This window comes from Sus scrofa, chromosome 3, assembly GCF_054392235.1.
Source record: "Sus scrofa isolate SSC_HxYL_T2T_F1_AM1 chromosome 3, Sscrofa_HxYL_maternal_Yorkshire_Landrace_v2.0, whole genome shotgun sequence".
Taxonomy (NCBI): domain Eukaryota; kingdom Metazoa; phylum Chordata; class Mammalia; order Artiodactyla; family Suidae; genus Sus; species Sus scrofa.
The window spans coordinates 132950922-132976150 of NC_139385.1; the positions used below are offsets into that span (position 1 = coordinate 132950922).

The following is a 25229-nucleotide window of genomic DNA, read 5'->3' on the forward strand; positions in this document are numbered from 1 at the left end:
CTTCTCTAGAGGCTGTTAATTCTGTGCCTATGATTTGCTAACTTCCTACTGAACTCCTCCTCCTTCCAGCATCCGTTGAATTGATGCTGCACTGTAGAATGTCCCAATACCCTGTGGGAGGCAGTGCAGAGAGCAGGGGGAGGATGATTCATGGGGAGAGGTCAAAATATGAACATGAGCTAGAATTTATAAGGAATGGATTCCAACCCTCATGATGACTTTTAGGATTCAAGACTTCTATGGAGTGATGGATATGCAAGGGAACTAGAATTAGAAGGTGAGCCTGAAGATGTGACTGAATTGCTACAATTTCATGATAAAACTTGAATAGATGAGGAATTGCTTCTTACGACTGAGCAAAGAAAGTGGTTTCTTGAGATGGAATCTATTCCTGGTAAAGATGCTGTGGAGATTGTTGAAATGACAAAAAAAAAAAAAGGATTTAGAACCTTTAGAATATTACATAAATTTAGTTGATAAGAGCAGCAGCAGAATTTAAGAGAACTTGCTCCTTTTTTGAAAGAGGTTCTGCTGTAGGTAAAATACTATCAAACAGCATTACATGCTGCCGAGAAATTGTTCATGACAAGAAGGGCCAATCAACTTGATAAACTTCATTATCTTATTATAAGAAATTACAATGTCTACCCCAACCTTTGGCAACCACCACCACCCTGACCAGTTAGCAGCCATCAACATCCAGGAAGGACCCACCACCAGCAAAAATGATTATGACTTGCTGAAGGTTCAAATGATGGTTATCATTTTTAGCAATAGAATAATTTTTTTTTGTCTTTTAGTGCTTTACCCGTGGCATATGGAGGTTTCCAGGCTAGGGGTCTAATGGGAGCTATAGCTGCCGGCCTATGCCACAGCCACAGCAACGCGGGATCCAAGCCACATCTGCGACCTACACCACAGCTCAGGGCAACGCCATATCCTTAACCCACAGAGGGATTGAACCCACAACCTCATGGTTCCTAGTCGGATTCATTTCTGCTGTGCCACGACAGGAACCCCATAGAGTATTTTTTAAATTAAGCTATACGTGCATTGATTTTCAACACACATTGCTATTGTACATGATAGACTGCAGTATCATGTAAACATAACTCTTATATGCACTGGAAAGTCAAAATTTTGTGTGACTTGCTTCATTGCAGTATTTGCTTTATTGCAGTGCTACAAGTGAACCAGGCTAGAGACTCTCAAACTGGGTGAAGTAAGTCAGAAAGAGAAAGACAAATACCATATGATATCACATAGCTGGAATCTAATCTATGGCACAAATGAACCTTTCCACAAAAAAGAAAATCATGGACTTGGAGAACAGACTTGTGGTTGCCAAGGGGGAGGGGGAGGGAGTGTGATGGACTGGGAGCTTGGGGTTAATAGATGCAGACTATTGCCTTTGGAATGGGTTAGCAATGAGATCCTGCTGTGTAGCACTGGGAGCTATGTCTATCACTTATGATGGAGCGTGAATACAGAGTCTAGGTGGGGTCAACATGCATAGAATTTGTTACAATACCATGGGATAAATTTTATCCTGGAAATCAAAGTCAGATGCTATGAAAAGGCACCAACTACCCTGTGTGGAAGATTCTGAAAATATTTCATAGTGAAGGTAATTATTGGATTGCATCATAAAGCTGAGGTTGCATCACATAAGGGGCAAAAAAGAAGGGGAGAGGGAAATTCCCAGCTACTGGATCAAAATGACAAGAACAGAAATGTGCAGGGTGTATTCAAGGGGTAAAACAGAGTTTGGTTTGTCAGAGTGATTATCTCAACATTATTGCAGTATCAAAAATAGGTAAGCAAGGTAAGCATCTGTAAATAGTAAATGGAACATATATTGTGGCATTGAAACAATGAAATATAATTATATAAATGTTGTACAAATAAAATATGTAACTGTTGGGAACACGTCTGGAATGACAGAGAGAAGACCTCTGAAAGATAAACACCAATATACAAGAAGCTAGAACACTGACCAAAAATGTTAATATCAACTTTTTCATAACTCTGGAAATGAACCAAAAGCTTGCAGCAATCCAAAGAGTGTTTGTTCAAGAAAAACAGATGTATCTCTGTAAGAATAGTGAGCTTTTTGGCAATATGCCCACTCCCATCCCCCATTCTCTAGCTCTGGGATAGCCTTAAAAAGTGACAATCTCACAACTACTTCAGCTGTGAAAACTAGTAGCTTGTCAGCTACTGTAGGGAGCAGAACAGATCTGAAGCTCACCCAAAAGCCTGGTCCCCAGAAAACCATCAATATTTGACCAGAATGGGATCTCATACCCATTTTCAGGATATGTTCTTACTTGCTTAGTGCCAATAGTTGTCATCCTTAAGACATTTATGGAAAACAATCAGGGGGAATTTTACATTGCAGATAATTGAGGCAGCCATACTTGATGGGACTATCAAATGGCCCACCAAAATATGACAAAGGAAAAACTGGGGAGTGAGATATCCATAGCTTTGAAAACATTTGTCCTATTCTTGAGAATCTAGAAGTCTACACACATGTGAAGGGCCATACCCAGGAAAGATACAAGAAAGCTTCAGTATCTCACCTCTGGCTGACCTTTGCATAAGCAGGACATGAAGACTAAAGCAGAGTTAGACATTGCCTTCTGGAGCTCTGAAGACGTGTCCCAACACAGCCAGACCCTCTCAGCAAAAAACATTAAGACTTATTGGTTCAAGTCATAAAAGGAAATCTCTGTCCAATCAGCAGATGCCTGCCCACTAAGCTGAGTGAGTGAAGATTTCATACAGAACCAAGAACAAATACTGAACAAACAGCCAAAATAGAAACAGCAAAAACCCAGCAGCAATAAACTCTAGTTTGTTGTGGAATAAGTGGTATCTGACATACAGAGTTGCCACATTATATTTTCTTTAGTGTCCAATTTTAAACAAAAAAATTTACACTGAGAAATGTAAAGAAACAGGCATATATAGCCCATACACACACAAAAAAGTGTTCACTAGAAATTCTAAGGAAACCCAGACATTGGACTGAATAGGCAAAGTGTTTGATTCAGATATTACATATATGTTCAAATAAGTAGAATAAGTCATGTCTAAATAACCAAAGGAAAGTGTGAAACTGAAATTGATTTTATTAAGAAACATAAAGCTAAGCTTCCATCCTGATGTGCTAGTTCTCACATAGATGCCTCTCCTCCTATAGTCCTTTATGGGAGCCCACTTGTCCAGTCCTTACCCATTTATATTCTACCAGCACTTTGAGGGCCTGCGCAGCACAGCATGTAAAACAAAGAATGCCCACTCACCATCCTCTAAGGAATTAAGTAATTAGCTACTGCAGTCACTGACTGGCAGTGCTCCCTGAAAGGAATTCACGACAAAAACCAGGATGAGGCACTCCATGCTTTGGAAAAAACAGCCCATTAGATGGTTAGAGATACCACAGGGGGAAAAAAAAGATGAACCCAGACTTTTGTATCCTCACATACATTGACAAGCACTAACGTTAACTGAAATATCTGTTTCTCGTGACTGGCAGTAACTTTTAACCAAGATGTGTGCTTGACTGCATGTGTTCCCTCGCCAAAATTGTGTATACACTTCCCCAACTTCCTCAAAATAATTCCTCAGAGCTATCTGAGAAGCTGTTTCCCAGGCTACAGTCCTCAGTAAGACCTTGAATAAAACAGTTCATAACTCTGATGTTGTATTTTTTTTTTCCAGTCGACAAGCTGATCTTGGCTGCATTAACAGTCCCTTCCACTCATCTGCCTCTGGACAGACCCTGTCTTGCAGGTATCTTTTTTCTTACCTACTGTCCTCTATATAGGCCATAAACAATTGAAAGATGGCTCTATATCTTTTTGCCTTTGTCACCCTCAGAATGTTTCCATTTGAAAACATTTGTAAAAGTGCTACATGAATACACTGGTCTTACGTTTTGCCAACGTTTAGACCCTGGGTTTCAGTGTATGTGGGCATTTTTTTTTCTTATTAAATACGCAACAGAAAAGATGAGAAGACTCATAGAAATAAATGAGGATTGCAGCCATGGAATAAAGATGTTGGCTGATGAGAAGACCTTGATATGGTTCCAAACTACATTAAGCAATTATTTTTAAGGAGTCTCATATAACAACAACAATAAACATGGTAATTGAATATTTAATGCTTATTTTGCTAGTGCTAAGTCCTGTTTGAATATTTTATATGTATTTATCTCCATAAAAGTGCTTAGAGCTACCTTACCTAAATACAAATGAGGATTAAATAGTTTTCTCACTACTAAGCCATGTCAGTCTCAGAGCCCATGTTCAGGAAGCCTCTACATACACTATGTTTAAACCTCGGTGTGTACATGTGAAATTGCCCTCATCCATGCCATCTCTATTTTCTGTTCCCAAGGCCCTGTTTCTAGAACAAAGCTGTTTAAGGTGGCTGTAGCCGCTTGGCTATTTCAGAACTTCTCTTGTTCCTTTAATCTGGTTTATTCCTCAGGCAAATTGGAAACAACTTCTCCTCCAACCCAAGACTTTCAATAATTTTTTTTAGAGTAGATCCCTGGGTTCCTTGTGCCCATGAAAGAACTTTCCTGGTGTGCAAAGATACATCTTGAGAATGTGGGAGAAAGGAGACGCTCACCCTGTGTGGAAAGGCTTCATAAGCACTTTGTCAAAAAGGGGTGTGGAAACCTTAATTCAGAAGAAATTTCCAGGCAGGATGTGCAGAGTGTATCCAAGGCTTTAAGATTTCCATTTCCAGATTAGAAAACAATTCAAGGCAGCTGTTAAGACTATCAACATAAATGGATTTCAGAGCTCTGATTTGATTTTAAAATATCAGACTCCAGAAACCAATTTATGAAAGAGAATTGGTGTGAATAACAAGCTCTAATCTCATAAGCACGTGGGTGAGGTATTCCTTCATATGGCCCTTCTCACTGTTTTATATTAAAGCTTGTTGAGAAATGCCTTGCTATGCATTCATGCAGAGAGATTTTTACCTTGCTCTGGTACGAATTATCTTGGATCTTCTATAAATCTCTTCTTTATGAGAGTTGGGTCCTCTTACGCCCTAACGTGACAGTATGGGCTATCCTAATGTAGTGTGGAAAGGGACAACATGGGAACAGAAAATGTTAATGAGTCTCTGGCTTCCTCACATAGAAACATCTGGAAGAATTGAGGCCACAGATTTGCAGGCACTTTTAGATCACATTGGCCTTTTATGGGCAGTGAAGATATGTCACAGCTGGTCACTGTGTAGGCCCCTGGAGTTCCAGAAAGGCCACACATTTTGGATGTTGTGTTTATTGAATGAAAATATTGCAAATTCTGTCTCTGTTGGTCCTCATTATGTGATGACAGTAATGGGACCAGCTTTCATTATGTCAGCACTGATTGTGAGAAAACATTTCTCTTCCTTCTTGCAGCTCTATCTTCTGACCTTATTATTCCTAACCCTCTGCTCTCATCCTCCCCCATCTCCAGTTACAAAGACTGTCACCAGCTTCTCAAAGCAGCTGTAACATCTCTGCCTCTCTGGTTTTTCAGCACCTTTCCTGCCATGTCCATGATAGTCTTGAGTGTTTTCTTTTCAGAAAGAGTATTTATATTTTGTGTTTCAGCACAACTAAAGCTTTCCCAAGTCCTAAAACCTCTCTGTCTGTTTAGTGTGAATGAACTGTCTTTTTCACTTTGGGGATGTTTCCTTTGATTCTGAGTATGTGCGTGTAGTGCTAAAACCTCTTATTTCTAACCTGTTAGGAAAGACCCCTCCCTTCTTTACTTCAGGGGAGCCTGGAGCTGTCCTCTGTGAGGAAGACATGACACTGGAACTCATCCTCTTGATCCTTCATCCAGTGTCCTTTCTTCCCATCCATCCACACAAGATGGACTGGAGGTGGCTTCTTGATACAGTGAAGATACAGTAAAGGCTGCCTCATTTCCTGATACCATCTCATTGTGTTAGCCAGGATTTCCAGAGACACAGAAACAACAGGATACACATGAGGAGATTTATTATAGATATTGGCTCATGTGATTATGGAGGCCAAATTTTCCATGATCTGCCATCTGTAAGCTAAGAGAGTTAGAAGGTCTGAAATGCTAGGATGACGAAAATAGAGAGAAAGATATCATTAAAACTGTGCTTTGAGAAAAGAAGTAAGAGGAAAGGTGTCAGACAGAAGAGTGGGGCAACAGACAATGGTATTTTGCACAATACAAGCATTTAAGTTTGAATCTTTAAGAGTCAATACAAAAATAAATAGAAAGAAACTTTTAAGCTTGTTGGATAGTGTTAATTTTGCTTGCATCATCAGCATATTTCTGAAGCAGTCCTACCACCTTATTATACCCTGCTTAGGCTAGCATTCGAATTTATGTTACATAATTAGGGAAGGCCTGGCTGCCAGGAAATTGGGTGAAATATGAAGACGAACTTCCTGGAGCTGAAAGTTAGAAGAGATGGGGTGAAGGTGATAGAAAGGACTCTTCTCCTGCTATAGTGATTCTGAGTGAGATCTTCATGTCACCAATCCTTTGTAGGTTCCTACGTGGCAGCGGCGGAGTCCTGATGAGGTTGAATTTTATATAGAGTGGTTCGCATTGGCTACCCTCATCACACTTTTCTATCCTTACTAGCAAAGACTAGCTGAAATGAGCATTACCGTGTGCCAACTAAGAGAGTTTTCTTAAATGTAAAATGTTGGTGATATTTACTTTATAAGGCCATTAGGAATCTTAAAATAACAAGAAAGTATGTAGCACAAGTCCTGCCATATGGAAGGTACTCAGGAAATACTGGTTCTTTGTTGTTCTACTTTTGTGAAAGAAGAGGTTGGACTGAAAGGTGTCTGAAGTCCTTTCTATCCTGACATCCTAAGGGTGTGAAATCAAACACTGTTTTCATGAGTCGCATGTGGCTATTCAATTTTCAAGTAATTAAAATTAAATTAATTGTAAAATTTTAGTACAATTAAAAATTGAGTTGCACTAACTACATTTCATGTGTTCAAAAGTCCCTGAACCCAACAGAGAAAATACAGAACATCTTCACCATGTGGACAGTTCATCAGGGAGCATCAGCTAAGAGTTTGAGTCTTTGCACTGGGGTCTTTCTTTAGAACATAAAGTTGTTGGGTCAGATATAAATTCAAAGAATAAGCAAATTTATACTTTAGCCCCAGTGGAGTTGAACATCCTAATGGGTCATTTATTTTTTGATATACCCAAACTTTAGAGCCAAGGCTGCTATGTCATGCATATCTGTGAATATCTGAATTAATTCTTCTTTTCCTCAAGTGGTACTTACATGACGAGTGAAAAGCTTGGAGGGGATTTTGTGATACAGAGTTCTAGAATCCATCTTAGCTCAAAAGCAGCCGCTATTTGTAAGTAGAAATGCATCTTAGGAATCAGACCCTCATCATGCAGCCTCCACATCTGTCAGGCATGATGCTGAAGACATTCACACAAAGTCTCTTCCCTTTCCACTGGAAAACGCTATGTGAAAAGTCAGAGAATGTTATGTTCTGTGTGACTTGTACAAGTGCTATGTGAGCACAATGAAGGGAGGTGTGGCTGGAAGATTCATGCACAAGAGACCATTTGATCATGAAAGCAGCAGAAAGGGAAGAAGAAAAGACACTTCTGCAATAGGCAAGGGCATATAGAGAGCCACTTAACAGTGACTTTCCTATATAATTTGACCAAAGGACTTTGTTCTCTCTTCCCTCTTAGGACTTTTCTTGGGACTCAGAGTTAGTGCAGTCTGGCAGCAGCTGTTGCAGTCCTTTGGCACACCTTGCTGGTCAAGTTGAGTTTCATGATATAATTCTCATTTGCATTGTGGGTAATGGCATCTCATGACTGCTGGTCTATAAATCCTCTGATCACTTCTCTACTCTTAACTTTCTCAAACTTTCAGAAACATTCTACTTTGACTTTTCCATCCTTATGGAAATCCATCATTCCCTTGGCTTAGGCAAAATTAACTCTTTGGATCCTCCCCCTGTCTTCCTAATCCCTCTTTCTTAGTCTTCTCTGATTTCTCCTCTACTCTCAATTATAATCCAGAGGCCTCTTCTCTAGCACTCCAATTCATTGAAGTTTTGAATAATATCAGTATGTCAATGACCTAATAGTTACATCAGCTCTTACCTCTTCCAGGAAGCACAGACTTATACTCACATATGTAAGTCCTCCTTGACATATCCGTGTAAATGTCAGATATGCATCTAAAAATGAACATATTTGAAACAGAACTCTTGATTCTTCCCCAAATGCTACTCCTACCCATTCTAAAACAGTACTTCCATCCATTCTGTTCTTTCCTATCTCAGTGAATGGTTTCAACATCCTTCCAATTTCTTAAGCCAAAACCTTGGTGTTATCCTTAATTGCTTACTTTACATAATCCCGCATAAGCAATGTATCAGAAAGTCCTCTTGACTTTACATCCAAAACATTTTGCTAATAGAGCCTCTTCTCTTCATTTCCAGTGCTATGACCCTAATCCAAGCCACCACCATTTCTCTTTCCATTTCACCATTTCTTATTTGGACTATTGAAATAATTTCCTAAGTGTTCATCTGCTTGGTGGTTTCTAGTTTTCTCTTGAAGAAAAAAAAATCCAACTTCTTTCTCTGGAACATGAAGCCCTTCACAATCCAGTTTCTGGCTTCCTCTCCCCAACCTTCTACCAGTTCCGCACTCTCTCACCCAACTCCAGCCACATTCACCTGCTCTCTGTCCTTTGGTTGCATCAAATTCATTCCTCACCATGAACCTTAAGTCAACTGTTCCTCTGCCTGCAACACTTACACCTTCATCTTTGTATGGCTGGTTCCTTTTGATTGTTGGAGTCTTGGAAGAAGGACAGAGCCCTTGGCATGGCCATCTATGACCATGACTTGGTTGAAGGGGCACCTTGGTTTTTCTCAATCACCTCATCCTATTTTAAGTGCATCATAAGACTTATCACCTGAGTTATTTTGATTATGGGTTTCTTTAATATCCTCCCTCTCCTACAAGAGTTTAGGCTTAATGAGAGCAAAAATCTTGTCTTAGTCACTGGCTGCATCTTTAAGGACTAATTTAAGGACTGACACACAGTGGATATTAAATATTTACTGCATGAGTAAACTAATGAATCTTGCATGCAAAAATCACTTAACAAAATTTTTAAAAAATTTTAAATGATGAACTACTGCATCATTTGATTTTTAAAAACATATTATGGGTAAATTGTACTATTATGCACATTTTGAGGATGAATCTCAGAGAAGCCTTGTGATATTCTGAAAGTACAAAAATCTTGATGTGAGAGGGGTGGTCACAGCTTTTCTACATTGGGCTTAAATTTAAAACAGCACTTAGCTTAAAAGATGACATATTATATGCACTTAAAACATGTGTGCTGAGTGGAGTAACTATAATGAAAATGATGGGCCATGCCTTCACATTCGCTAATTCGCAGTGCAGTGTAATCAATAGATAGTCATATATGTTTGATGGAAAATTGAAGTGAATGTTAACTTTCTTTTATCTTTAGTATTCAGTCTTTCTACATCATGCATAAAATGCTTATTTATTAGTTATAATTGGGTACCTAACTGAACCAGTTTGGAGAAATTTTTTTTTTTTTTTGGTCTTTCTAGGGCTGCACCCATGGCATATGGAGGTTCCCAGGCTAGGGGTCGAATCATAGCTGTAGCCGCCAGCCTACACCACAGCCACAGCAATGCCAGATCCAAGCCACATCTGAAACCTACACCACAACTTAGGGCAATGCTAGATCCTTAACCCACTGAGCAAGGCCAGGGATCGAACCTGCGTCCTCATGGATGCTAGTCAGATTTGTTTCCACTAAGCCACGATGGGAACTCCAGTTTGGAGAAATTTTTAAAGAGACAACCATGATAACATTTGAGATGTAGAGTATCAGGATTATGGATTTGGTATTCACTGATCCAACATTTTTAAAACTTTAGCAACAATGCCTGGAAATGAATTAAAAACTAAACTAACTGGAGGGAGTTCTGGGAACACAGCTATAGCAAAGATATAGTTTAAAGATAAAGTTTTTTAATATTTCTGAAAAACAATAGAAAAATGAGATATCAAAATCAGAACCCATGGACAAAATTTACAACAAAACTAAGTGACTGGTATCCCCAAGAATCCCAGAATCCAAGCCTGTCAGGACAACCCACCAATAGCCATGGACCTGAGTAGCATCAACATCTGTGCTGACATCAGTAGAGAGAAGCAGAGACCATAGCAGAGAGAAGCAACAGGACTTCTGAAGGACCTGAGACAAGAGCCTCTTACTAGCCAAATAGGTATTTGCTTTAAAATGCTCTGAACCAATTTGAGAACAGCAGCTGAGGCTGAGCATAGAACTGCAGTAGCAGAATCTATAGAAATGCTTAAAGGGGCTGTTGGATTTTTGGCTGCCATGAAAATTTTAAACTGATTGACCAGGGCACCCTTCAGGACATCGTCCCTTACCATTAAAAGGATTCAGTGTTGGGTGTGTTAGAAATGAGAGGGAAGGTATAAGAATTCTTTAAAAAGTGCTGGGTCACCATGCTGTACAATAGAAAAAAATAATGTATTGGGGAAATAAAAAAATTAAAAGTAAAAGAAAATAAATTTGCAAAGAAAAAAATGCTAAGGAACAAAACAAGAGGTTTCAGAGATAAGGCTGTCATATCTCTGAACATTCCATGAAAATAAGAGGGGAGGGAGCTCTGTGAAGCCATGTCCTGAACCCCACCTTCTTCTAATAGTTGAAGGAAAGAATCAAATATTTATTCTACCTGACCTATATGAACTGTACACCAAATATAGAGAAAGCATATGAGACGTTTTCTCTTTATAAAAATATCCCAACTAATAAATGAAAAGGAAAGGAAAAATTGAATATCAACACTTTGCAATCCCTGATTAACTAATGGATGTAGGCATTGAGAATCAACATTTGCTGATGTCATAATAATAGTGAAACCCAGGCAATATGTGTCTCCTGATGAAAGAGCGTCATGCCACGTCTATCTTGTCAAAGAAACTGAACATGAGAGAAATCAAGCTTCTGGATCCAGCTGCTAATCTGTGAGAAATACAGAGGACAGAGATGTTTAGCTACACGGTGAGGACACAACCAGCAAAATCTAGATTGGGGAAAACTCTACAAGCCAAATGACTTTTTTTTTTTTTCACCAGATATAAGAAAATGAAAAGGAGTGTGGGAGATGATATCACTTACATGTGGAATCTAAGAAAAAAAGGGTACAAATGAACTTATTTGCAGAACAGATGCAGAGACTTTCAGACTTTGAAAAATTTATGGTTACCAAAGGGGTCAGGATGGGGGGAGAGGTAGTGGACTAGGGGTTTGGGATGGAAATGTTCTAAAATTATGTTGTGATGACAGTTGTACGACTATAAATATAATACAATTCATTTGGAAGAAAATCAAAAAATAAAAAAGACTTAAACCATTTTGAATTTGTTTTTTGTGTACGGTGTTAGAGAATGTTCTGATTTAATTCTTTTACATGTAGCTGTCCAGTTCTCCCAGCACCACTTATTGAAGAGGCTATCTTTCCTCCACTGTGTGTTCTTCCATCCTTTGTCATAGATCAGTTGACCATAGGTGCTTGGGTTTATTTCTGGGCTTTCTATCCTGTTTCATTGATCTATATTTCTGGTTTTATGCCAGTACCACAAATAACCTATCTACAAAACAGAAACAGACTCATGAACAGAGAGAACAGACTTGTGGCTTCCAAGTGGGAGGGGGAAAGACATGAGATGGATGGGGAGTTTGGGATGGGTAGATGTAAACTGTTACATTTAGAATGGATAAGCAATGAGGTCCTACTGTACAGCACAGGGAACTATATCCAGACTGTTGAGATAGACCATAATGGAAGATAACATGAGAAAAAGATTGTGTGTGTGTGTGTGTGTGTGTATATATATATATATATATATATATATATATATATATATATATATGACTGGTTACTATGCTGTACAGCAGAAATTGATTCAATGCTATAAATCAACTGTACCCTAAAATTTTTTTTGAAAAAAAAAAAGACCTAAATGACATATTTTTAAACTGGAAGATTAAGCTATAGAGTACAGGGATGTACACTTGGATTATAGAACTATGAGGAAGTGATTATAGAAATAGAATTAATGGTAACATTTGGGGAGAGGGCTTGGGGTTATTCCTAGGATGAAGTGCAAGGTTTCTAGGTTAGCTGGAAAAGTTTTCTTTCGTGACCCGGATTGTGGTTAGTAGGTGTTTACATATTGTAATAATAATTCATTGATACATTTTTTTTTATGTTTTTTGTGTAAATTTTATGTTACAATAAATTTTTTTTAAATAGGAGTTCCCTCACTTATGATGGAGCATGATAATGTGAGAAAAAAGAATGTATATAAATAAAATAAAATAGGAGTTCCCGTCATGGCTCAGCAGTTAACAAACCCAGTTAGCATACATGAGGATACAGGTTCGATCTCTAGCCTCACCCTGTGGGTTAAGGATCCAGCGTTGCTGTGAGCTATGGTGTAGGTCGCAGAAGTGGCTCGGATCCCACATGGCTGTGGCTTAGGCTGGCAGCTACACCTCTGGTTTGACCTAACCTAGGAACCTCTGTATGATGTGGGTGTGACCCTGAAAAGGCAAAAAGACCAAAAAAAAGTTTTTTAAAATAGACTAATCAATGTTTTAAATTTGTCTGTGAAATCGGTGAGCTATTTGAGGACTATAGAAAAATTTCTGGGCACATGGTATGGCGATTGGATTCTTAAGTATTGTGAGTATTAGAGGGAACCTTGGAAATCTGAGTGAATAAATGGCCTCAGGAAGAGCTCAAAGCACTACTGTGTCTTCATTCACTGTCTTCTCAGGGTCAGAAGGAGTGAGGGTCACTCTGATTTTGTATGATACACACTATGAGAGGAGTAACTATAGCTCTGCCTAAAAAGGACCCTGGGGGCTAATCTACTGTGCTTTTCCAAACTGTAGTCAGCAGGTATTCAAAAGGCAGAAACCTGAAGAGACTGAAGGAGATGCTGAGTCACTGGGAAAGGCGGCTAATTAGTGTGCCAGGCTTTCCACCACATCCTTTAGAAATGCAAAACAAGAGCTACTGTGAATGTAATTGTTTCTGAAGGTTCCAAGAGTCAGCTTCTCTTTCCTAAGGCATAAACAAGTCACAGAGATGGTTCTCAGAGAGTATAATTGCCTAATACTTTGACTCTGGGGAGAGGGAAAAGGTACGACAATGAGTAAATTGACCTTCTCTGAAGAATCTGTCTATACCTAAATAACTGGGACAACCCTACACATAATCACTGGCCTAGACTCCAAAGTTGCTTTGGTCAGTTCCATGAAATGGTGCCACCATTCCCCAACTCACCCCAAACCCATCCACTTATCTCCATCCCTCCAAGCCTTCATCATCTCCTTTATAAGCTACTAGACATAAACTCCTAACTGGTATACCTGATTTTTGTGTTATCCCATTCAATCCATCCTACATGGTGCAGTCTCATCGGTGAAACCCTCTAATGACTTTTAGTGACACTTGGGGAAAAAAAATCCAAGGGCCATTCCACAGCTTAAAAGGCCCTGACTGCCTTCCTGAACTCAGTAACTACTTCTTTTCCCTTTCTCTGCTCACAAAAATTCAGGTACCCTACCTTCCTTTTGTTCTAGAATGTGGCAGCTTCAATCTTACCTTTTAGTCTTGCACTTGTTTCCTCTACCTGTAATTGAGTGACCCTAGATTTTTGTGTACCTGGCTCTTTCAAATCATTCAGTAAGTTCAAATATTACCTCTTTGAAAGGCCCGAGATGGCTGAATTTCAAGCAGAGTTCTTAGTCTTCTTCTAACATATCATTGCTCTATTTTCATCTTTATACTTTTGATTAGTGGAAATTTCCTTGTTCACTTTGTTTACCTGCTCACAGTCTTGTCTGGCTCCACCTTCCTGAAATTAGCTGTCATTGCAGATAGGATGTTCATCTTGTTCTTGTTTCCCAGCATCTAATCCTGTGCTTTCCATAGGAGATGATCAATGAACATCTGCAAATGAATGAATGTAATAGATTTATGAAAATTCACAGCCTGCTTTCCTTCTGGTGCCGTTCATTCAACAAGCCATATATCAGCCTGCATAATACTGCATCCTACTTTTACCATGTATTTGGTTTAAGAGTGAACTACTTACCATTCCCTGAATTCTGTCTCATGCTTTCTTACATTCAAATATTGTCTTCCATCCCTGGGTCATGTCCTCTGTTTATTTCCTTGGTGACTTAAGAAACTTGCATCTTTTCAACTTTTGCCCAGGCTCAAGCTTTACAATATTGATTAATTCTTTCATCCTGGTTTATCATCCTATCTTTTTATTACTTTGAAAATGTGTGCATATACTATGCTCCACTTTAATAAATTTCACAATAATAAAAATGAGAAAAAAATAAAAATGTGTGAATAAACCCATGTTCAAATTTTATATATAAGCTAACCTGGGCACTGTTGGTACATATGACAATGTGCATATCTACTCCAATGGAAAAGCTCATTGCTGATTACAGGGAGATTATTTCTATTCCGTATAATTGAACTTAATTTAGAATTAGGAATCTGGGCTTCATGGCCATAATTCTAAAACATATTCAAATCATAAATAAACATCTGTTGTCATTACCTTCACATTGATATTTGTATAAATTGGATTTAATTAACTGCATGTTAATTTTATAAATGAAACTCAGATTTTAAGGCTCTTACCATCATGGCTTTATACTCTTCCTGTGTATAAAAGGCAGAGGGACATGGGTATTTCTGTATAGCAACATAGTTAAGACCAAAATCCTCAGAACCAGACTGAGTTTAAATCTCAGCTCTGCCACTAACTAGCTGTATGACCTGGAGCAAGATAGTTAGCTTGCCTATTGTTAAATTTCCTTTTCTGTAAGTAGGGATAATAACAGTACCTACCATAATGGATTATGATAAGTATCGATGACTAACACTTGAAAAGTACTTAAACAAGGCACTTACATAGTAAGCACTCAACAAAGCTGTTAACATTGCTTTATTTTATTTGTTTTACTTAACTTTTTTGGAGTATAGTTGACTTACAATGTTGTATTAGTTTCAGGTGTATAGCAAAGTAAATTAGTCATACATATAAATATATCCATTATTTTTCCCATATAAGTTATTACAAACTATTGACAAGATTTTCCTGTTCTATTTTATACAGTATTGTGCATATGCTATATACACCCTCCCAACTCCTTCCTCTCCTCAGCAGTTTTACCTATGGTAACCGTAAGATTGATTTTGAAATCTGTGAGTTTGTTTCTGTTTTGTAAATAAGTTCTTTTAATCATTTTTATTAGATTCAACATATAGGTGATATATTTATCTTTCTTGGTTTGACTTGCTCAGTATGATAATCTCTAAGTCCATCTATGTTGCTGCAAATGGCATTATTTCATTCTTTTTTATAACTGAATAACATTCCATTGTATATAGGTATCTTTTTGAACTGTAATTTGAAAAGATACATGCACCCCGATGTTCATTGAAGCATCATCTACAATAGTGAAGACATGGGAGCAATCTAAATGTCCATCAAAAAAGAAGTGGATAAAGATGTGGTACATATATACAATGGAATATACCATATATTGTCAAAATGATTATACTACCGAAGGCAATTTACTAATTCAATGCAATCCCTATCAAGTTACCAATGACATTCTTCTCAGAAATAGAACAAAATATTTTAAAATTTGTATGGAAACAAAATTATGACTCTGAATAGCCAAAGCAATACTGAAAAAGAAAAACGCAACTAGAGGAATCAAACTTCCTGACTTCACAATATACTAAAAAGCTACAGTTATCAAAACAGTATGATACTGGAAAAAAAAAAACCCAGAAATATAGCTCAAGGAACACGATACAAAGCCCAGAAATAAACCTAAGCACCTATGGTTAACTAATCTATGACAAAGGAAGCAAGAACATACAGTGGAGGAAAGACAGTCTCTTTAATAAGAGGTGCTGGGAAAACTGGACAGCTACATGTAAAAAATGAACATCAAACATTCTCTAACACCTTACACAAAAATAAGTTCAAAATGGATTAAGGACCTAAACATAAGGCCAGATACTATAAAACTACAGAAGAAAACATAGAGCACTTTTTGAAGTAAATCACAGTAATATCTTGTTTAATCCACCTCCTAGATTAGTAAAAATAAAAGTAAAAAATAAACCAGTGGGAGCTAATTAAACTTAAAAGATTTTGCACAGCAAAGGAAATCATTAAAAAAAACAAAAACAGACAACCTACAGAATGGGATAAAATCTTTGCAAATAAAGAGGCCAACAAGGGATTACTCTCCAAAATATACAACTGTCTCATGGAGCTTTATATCAACCTCCCCCCCTAAAATAAAAAAAAAATGGACAAAAGATCTAAATAGACATTTCTCCAAAGAAGATGGACAGAGGGCCAAAAAAACACATGAAAGGATGCTTAACATTGCTTTAGAATATGAGGGAAAACCAGTGTTTTTGTGTAATACTGATGTGGGATTCTGAAAGCTTTTATATTCTTCAGAATGCTTGTGGTAATCTATATCATAATCATAAAATATTTCCACACTTTGGCCTTCTCATTAGCTCTGGAATTATTTTCAAAGAGCATATTGAATATCGAGGTATTACTTATAATAGCAAACAATTGGAATCATGATCATTATTTTAAAATACACCAAAATTAATAGTTGTCTAATGGAATATTGTAATGTTCTTAAAATAAAGGTTATGTAGACCACATCAAAACATGAAAAAACCCTTGTAATATGAAAGAAAAAAATCAAGATGTAAGGGGTTAAAAATTATGTAGATTTGTGTAAATTAAAATTTAAAAACTAGATTCATATTTTGTAATGAAGTTTACATACTTTTATAAAATATTCTTCAAGGTCAAGTATAGATTATATGCATGTACACAGTATCTAATACCTATTAAATGCTCTATAAATATTTGATCAAAAAAATAACTGAACCAATGATAATCAGTATATAATTACATAGCTATGCTACCAATGGGAACTATACCTCAGCATTTAAATTTATATTGTAATGAAGTAGGGGTTCTCAATTTGGGGTGATAAATGTTTGTAGGTATTTCTTATTGTCACAATGGGCATGAGGGTGTTATTGGCATCTAATGAAAACAGGCTACAGATACTTTTAATCATCCTTCAATGCACAGGAATGTTCCCCACAACAAATAATTATTAGGGTTAGGGTTCCGTATTCCTGCTGTTTAGAAACTTTGGGATATGGGTCCACCTCTATCTATCAGAGGCCTCAGGATTCAGTTCATCCCTGGGAGGCAAAGGCAATTCTGTTAAAGAGAAATCTAATCTTTTGTGGAATTTTACAGAAATTCAGGAGTTATTTATCTGATGGCTCAAGTGTGCTGTAATTTGAATTTATCACATTGACCTTGATATGGGAGTATTTAATTCAGATTTTGAATCTCTCATCAAATTAATTTATCTCTTGATGAGGCAGAGACACTAGGCCATTTTTTTCATTTGCAATATTGGGAGCCATAAATTTTTGTCCTCAAGGAAATCAATGGAAAGAAGTGTCATTAGTGTCCACATACTTTACTTCTCACCTCTCTTCCAGTCTTCCCACAACATAACACAAATATACACATACTCACACACAACTGAGTAGTCATGGGCGAAGTCACATCACCTCTCTTTGCCTCAGTAATGCATCTATAACATGGAGATTGCAGTTTTCCTGTAGTCAGTTCTTGCCAAATAAATGTGTGTGTGTGTATATGCATGTGTATGAGAGAGAGAGACCACTGTTCTGTAGGGCACAGAGTAACCATAGACACAGAATCTTTATATCTCTATGAGTCTCCTTTATTACACTTAATACTTAAATAGCTCACTGTGGAGAAATCTATCTTAATAACATAAGATTATAGACTCAGCTTTATGGATCTTCCTTTGGCCTTTGTGTATGAACAGGAGTGAGTTATGACTGAGCTTCCAAGAGCTCAATAAAGACCCTCAGCTGAGGTAACTCATTCAGAACGTGCATTTTCAGATTACAAAGGGGAACAGGGTCAATGCAAATTTTTATAAACAAGTAACAATTTCAGAAAATTCTGTCTTTATCTAAAATACATTTATTTGTGATGGGATATCACCTTTGAATGATATAAATGTATGCTCTCCTGTTTTAGAATACATCATAGAAACAAAATCATCTCTTTTTTTTTTCCCTCTTTTTATGGCCTCACCCATGGCACATGGAAGTTCTCAGACTAGGGGTCAAATCAGAGCTACAGCTGCTGGCCTACACACAGCCACAGCAGTGTAGGAGCTGAGGCACATCTGTGACCTACACCATTGCACACATCAATGCTATATTCTGAACCCACTGAGCAAGGCCAGGGATCAGACCTACATCCTCATAGATACTGGTCAGGATCATTTCCACTGAGCCATGATAGGAACTCCCCTAAATCATCTTTTTATGTGCATATTTTATAATTTTATATCTCAAATTCATAGGTCATCAAGTAGTCAATGATTGTTGCTGTCATAGTTCTGCCACAAAAATAGTCTACAAATCAACTTGGCCAAAACAGAAGTCATCATTCACGAAAGCTACCACCAATTTTTAACTATTATGTTGCTGATACCAACAACATACAGAAAGTCAACCAACTCAGTTATCATTAGGCTTTTGCAACTGTTAATAGTGTTGTGTGCAGCAGAGTGCTTAGATTGTGGGTGTAGGATTCATATTTACTAAGTTCAAATCTTTGTTCACATCTCAATAACCGTGCAAACTTGGGCAGTTTACTAAATCTCTCTAAGCTACAATTTCCTCCTCCTATAATTGGGGTATTAATAGCGCACACCTCATAGAGTTGCTGCGAGTATTAAATAAATGTATGATATGAAGCTATTACTGCAGTGCTCAAAAGTTATCAATTATTCTTACTGAAGCAACTGAGGAGCTCTTGCTTGGAGAATAAAAAAGTTTAAAAATTGAAAAGCTCTGGAAAACTGAATAGTTTTGTTATGAATAAGGCAAATCAATGTTTGCTGAAATCCTCTTATGTCCTTCCATCATCTAATCTGTGGCCTATGTCACTTTTTGTTTGATTTCTAGTTATCTGTGATCTTTGATGTCTTCTCTTAGACATTCATCAATGGACAGAATGGATTCTTATTCATCTTTAAATCACTACATTTCCTTGGGAAAATTTTTGAACATAACTAGTAAATATATAGAGACCTGAATTTTCAGTATTATCATTAAAATTTTTATGTATTTTTATTTCATCTCTTATTGTATTTGAATCATCTTAAAATGTTACAACACAGACCATGGTAATGATCAAAGCAAATCACATAGAATTCTACCTTGCCTCTTTAGTTATTATGATTTAACTACCTTCAGTAGATTTCTCATATACGTAAAGGGCATAAGATTACTCATTTATATTCTTATCCCAGCATATTTTGATTATGAATTATATGTGATGAATCCTTTAGAAGAGTTCTTTTAGAGGCTAATATCAAGTTGTGACATTTTAAAGAAAATACAATTCAGTAATATGCACTGCTTAGGGAAAAAAAAGCTTCATTTCTTATACTGTGTATTTTTGTTAAATAAGGCATATTAATTAGTTGTTCCTGTCCAAGGTATATTCGGGAAAGGTCAATCAGTGATACTTTAGAGTACTCAGTCCTACTCAGTATAAGAATATATGACCCTCCAAACCTCTGATACCTGAGGAGTCAGGGAAGTTAGACTGTAGCACTAACAGCACAACAGATTAGTTGCGTGACCTTGAGTTTTTCACTTAAATTTTCAGAGCATTGGATTTCTCATATACGTAAAGGGCATAAGATTACTCATTTATATTCTTATTCCAGCATATTTTGATTATGAATTATATGTGATGAATCCTTTAGAAGAGTTCTTTTGGAGGCTAATATCAAGTTGTGACATTTTAAAGAAAATACAATTAATAGACATATTATTTAGGCATGCTGGTGGTGTTTTAGCTTTCTAATCAGGGTATCTGAGTTTGAACTGTCGTTTTCAAAATAATTGCTACATTATGATTTTTAAGCAAGGTGTGATTTATATGAGAGTTTTAATAGAATCTGTAGAAAGGAAAAAGATGATTTATTGGTCTAATTTTTCTAGGAACTCAAGCCTATAGCGTATTGGGATTTCTCATATATGGTTTACTCACCAAGATTTACAGATGGAGATTTTGAAGAGAAAAGGCTTAGGTCATCTCAGTGTGTTTGGAACACATATCTTGTTAACTGCCAGCTTTTCTGCATTTTCCTTTCCCAATCAGACAAAAGGAGCTGTATCCTAGCTATGCACATATGTCCTCAAGTACGCACAAAGTTACATCAGAGATCCATCCTTTGGATGCTTATCTTCTAAAGAAGCAGAATAGAACACACACATCAATGAAGGGCAATTTGATATTAAATCAAAAGGATTTTTCTGAAAATTGTTTACATCAGCAACAGAGGGAAATTTAGTAACCTCAACCCAGGGCTCAATAAGCAGAGTCCTCTTTTGTAGGAAAGGGCAGAAAACTAAGAGAGGAAAGATTATTAGGGATAAGTTAAGCATTCCTAGACATCTATAACTTTTGCCTTAGACCTAGGATGGAGAGAAGAGAAACATAAAGGGGCAAAGTGGTTAGTGCCCTAGTTGTACTGCTTGTTATAGGTCTTAATACTCACCTCTTGCCAGGAATCTGGTACCCATCTAATAGAAGACAAAAACTACCTCCTTCAATTCCTTCCCTCTTCTTAATGTCTGCCTTGTATAAAGTGGGGAAAGGCGGACCCTGAGTCCAGAGATATCCTTCTTAAGAGGTTCTGCAAAGTTCTTCTTGTTTTGACTATATAAAGAATGACTTAGGAAAGATTTTACCATGCATGGCATAGTTTAAGGGATTTTGCAGGTGTAATTACAGTCCCTAATCTATTGACTCTGAATCAATCAAAAGAAGATGATCTCATTGAGCCTAACCAGGTGAATTGTTAAGGAAGTCAGGGAGAGCTAAAGGGGCATTCTCCTGCTGGCCTTCAAGGAGCAGGCTACTCTAAGTTCTGCAGATTCATGAAGAATCCTTCCAATAATCATGTCAGATTAGAGGAGAACCTGAATATCAGTTGAGACTGTGTTCCTGGCTGACTCCTCATGAGACCCTGTGTGACCAGGCTAAGTCATGTGCAGATTCCTGACCCACAGAAACTGTGAAGTAATAAATGGATGTTATTTCAGCCTCCGACTTTATGGTAATGTGTCACACAGCAATTTACAACTAGCAGATTTTGGTACCTGGAAGTGCAGTGCTGCTGTAGCAAAAATCTGAAATATATGAGACAGCTTTGGAATTGGGTAGTGGACAGAGAGTAGAAGAATTTTGAGGAGCATAACAAAGAAAGCCTGAATTGTCTAGAATAGGCCATCAGAAGAAATATGAACTTTGAGATGCTGCGAGTGAGGGCTTAGAAGGAAAGGCACCATAGGTTATCAGAAACTGGAGGAAATCTACTCCGTACCATATAGTGGCAGAAAGCTTGGTGAGATTGCCTTGGCACTATGTGGTAAGCAGAACTTACAAATGCTAAACCTTGTTATTAGCAAAGGAGATTTCCAAGCTGCTATCTCTTTTCTTCTTGTGGCTCATAGTAAAATATGAGAGGAGAGAGATAAATTGAGGGATGAACGGTTAAAAAAAAAACAAAACTATATTTTTGAAAATTTGGCCTGCAGCAGGTTTTGTACAGCTCTTGAGCTAAGAATGGTTTTTATGTTTTTAAAGAACTGATGTTTTTAAAAAAAAGAAGACAAAAAGGAAGAACATGCCACAGAAACTGTAAGGCTTGTAAAGTCTTAAATAATTACTACCTAGTCCTTTACAGAAGAGGTTTGGGCACCTCTGTTCTAGAAGATATATAATAAGGTTGAAAAAGAAGAAACACTGTGTGTGTGTGTGTGTGTTGTGTGTGTGTGTGTGTGCATGCGTGGGGGGGGGGAGAGCAGGCATGGGGTGGGTGGGTGGCAGTGTGATTAGAACCCTGGCATTGGATTCGAGAAACTTGGGTATATCAGTAACTACTTCCCCATTTTAATATCTCCATCTGCAAACTTGAGAGAGAGTTAAAATAGACCAGTGGTTTTCAAACTAAATTCGGAAAAGCATAGGGTTGCTAGGAGGTACTTCAAGAACTACCAGATATACAAAGAGAAAGAATAACATAGAGGCTCAAGGTCCCCTCTTCCTGTTCCATCAGAAGCTCTGTTGTTGTGTTTTACATGTATCAGATTTTATTTTATTTTATTTTGATTATTTATTTTATTTTTTGGTTTTTAGGGCCAAACCCGCATCATATGGAGTTCTCAGGCTAGGGGTCAAATTTGAGCTGCAGCTGCTGGCCTACATCACAGCCACAGGAATGTGGGATCGGAGCTGCATCTGTGACCTACACCACAGTGCACGGCAACACCAGATCTTTAACCCACTGAGCAAGGCCAGAGATTAAACCCATATCCACATGGATACTAGTTTGGGTTCATTATCACTGAGCCACAACGGGAACTCTCTGTATCAAATTTTAAAATTTTCTTATTTAAAAAAACCATTCTACTGTCTAAAAATAAAAATAATGATCCTTAAGTTTGGTTCTATCACTTGTTCTCTAAAATTCGGTGATCTGTCCTTTAAGCCATGTTGGTTTGGGGGAGGGAGGTGGTCAGAAGGGTGGTAGGGAGTGGCCAGGCCGAATCTGCAGGACAGATACCGAAGATAAGATGAAATGCTGTGTCTGGAGCCATGGAAATGGCAGATGTCTCTAAGGGAACTTCTTTATCCAAATATCCGGGATTCTGAGTCTACTAACTGTGCAGATCGGAGTTCAGCAAATAGTTAAAACCAACAGGCAGCACCCAGCCAAATAAAGGACAAGAGGTATTTTTTATTAGGTCAGGCAGATTTAACAGTCTAGACTGGTAATCTGAGCATCAGTGAGGTGAGAGGCTAGACAGGATGCCTTGGCAGCAAGAATACGTTAGTGTTGGAATACCTACTGTTCCTGTCAGGATGCTCTTTGTATTCTTTCTGTTGGGTGAGTCCCAGCACAAGGACAGTCTGTCACACAGCATCTTCGAAAACCTGTCAAGTTCCAGAACATCAGTCCTTTAATCTGGAGACACCCTTAAGGATTCTTTGTTCAAACCACTTCATTTAACAGATTAGCAAATCAAAACTAATGTGAGGTACCACCTCACACCTGTCAGAATGGCCATCATTAACAAGTCAACAAATAGCAAATGCTGGAGAGGGTGTGGAGAAAAGGGTGCCCTCCTACACTGTTGGTGGGAATGTAAATTGGTACAATCACTATGGAAAACAGTATGAAGTTACCTCAGAAAACTAAATATAGAGCTACCATATGACCCGGCAATCCCACTCCTGGGCATATATCCAGACAAAACTTTCATTGAAAAAGATACATGCACCCCTATGTTCATTACAGTACTATTCATGATAGCCAAGACATGAAAAAAACCTAAATGTCCAATGACAGATGAATGGCTTAAGAAGATGTGGTATATATACACAATAAAATACTTCTCAGCCACAAAAAAGAACTAAATAATGCCATTTGCAGCAATATGGATGGACCTAGAGACTCTCATCCTTAGTGCAGTAAGTCAGAAAGAGAAAGACAAATACCATATGATATCACTTATAGCTGGAATCTAATACATGACACAAACGAACCTTTCCACAGAAAAGAAATGAACTCATGGACTTGGAGAAGAGACTTGTGGTAGCCAAGAGGGAGGTGGAGGGATTGGATGGACTGGGAATCTGGGGTTAATAGATGCAAACTATTGCATTTGGAGTGGATAAGCAATGAGATCTTGCTATATAGTACAGGGAACTATATCTAGTCACTTATGAGGGAACATGGTGGAGGATAATATGAGAAAAAGATTGTGTGTGTGTGTATGTGTGTGTGTGTGTAACTGGGACACTTTGCTGTATAGTAGAAATTGACAGAACACTATAAAGCAATTATAATGGAAAAAATAAAAATCTTTAAAAAGTTTTAAAAAATCAGGAGTTCCCATTGTGGCACAGTGGAAACAAATCCAACTAGGAACAATGAGGTTGCGGGTTTGATCCCTGGCCTCACTCAGTGGGCCATGAGCTGTGGTGTAGGTCGCAGATGCAGCTCAGATCTGGCGTTGCTGTGGCTGTGGTGTCGGCTGGCGGCTACAGCTCTGATTCGACCCCTAGCCTGGGAACCCCCATATGCCGTGGGTGCAGCCCTAAAAAGGAAAAAAAAAAGTCAGGAATCTAAGGACAAGGGTAGTGACTTATTTATTATTTAGAATATAGGCTCAGATGCTGTAACAAAAGACTCTATGAAACAGAAGTGGCTTAAAATAAAACATAATTGTATTTCTCTATTTTATGGGAGTTCAAAACTGGGTAGCTCCAGGCCTGAGGAACTATCCTGCTGCTGGCTCCAATGTGACCTCTGTCTCTGGAGTCAAGGCAGCAGGTGGAAGGGGAAAGAGGAAGTGGATGGCAAGCAGCTTACTCCTTAAGCACATCACCCAGAAGTGACATATCACATCTGCCAGAATGTAATCACATAGCTACAGTTAGTTGCAAGCGTTGCTGGATGTATGAACTCTATCTTGGAAACCCTACTAAAACAGAAAGGTTTATTGCTTAGGAAATAAGAGGAGAGTTCCCATTATGGCTCAGTGGATTATGAACCTGACTAGTATCCATGAGGATGCAGGTTTGACCCCTGGTCTCGCTAAGTGGGTTAAGGATCCAGCGTTGCCATGAGCTGTGGTGTAGCTTGAATCTGGTATTGCTTCGGCTGTGATATAGGCCAGCAACTGTAGCTCCGATTTGTTCCATAGCCCAGGAACTTCCATTTGCCACAGGTGTGACCATAAAAAGCCAAAAAAAAAAAAAAAAAAAAAAAGAGAGAGAGAGAAAGAAGAAAGAAATACAAGGAAAGTGAATACTGGACTGCAGATAGTCTCT

General features: G+C 37.9%; 1 protein-coding gene across 13 annotated transcripts in view; it reads left to right on the forward strand.

Annotated features, from left to right (window-relative positions):
* Positions 1-25229, forward strand: part of LOC146404944 (uncharacterized) — a 488622-nt gene that overhangs the window by 336026 nt on the left and 127367 nt on the right. For 11 of the 13 annotated variants that reach the window (XR_014839802.1, XR_014839793.1, XR_014839794.1 and 8 more), the window contains one exon: positions 3730-3801. The gene's annotated coding sequence lies outside the window, so the exon portion shown is untranslated. Of the gene's footprint in view, positions 1-3729; positions 3802-7748; positions 10620-25229 lie in introns of those variants that run through there. The other 2 variants (XR_014839803.1, XR_014839804.1) reach the window with 1 other exon arrangement.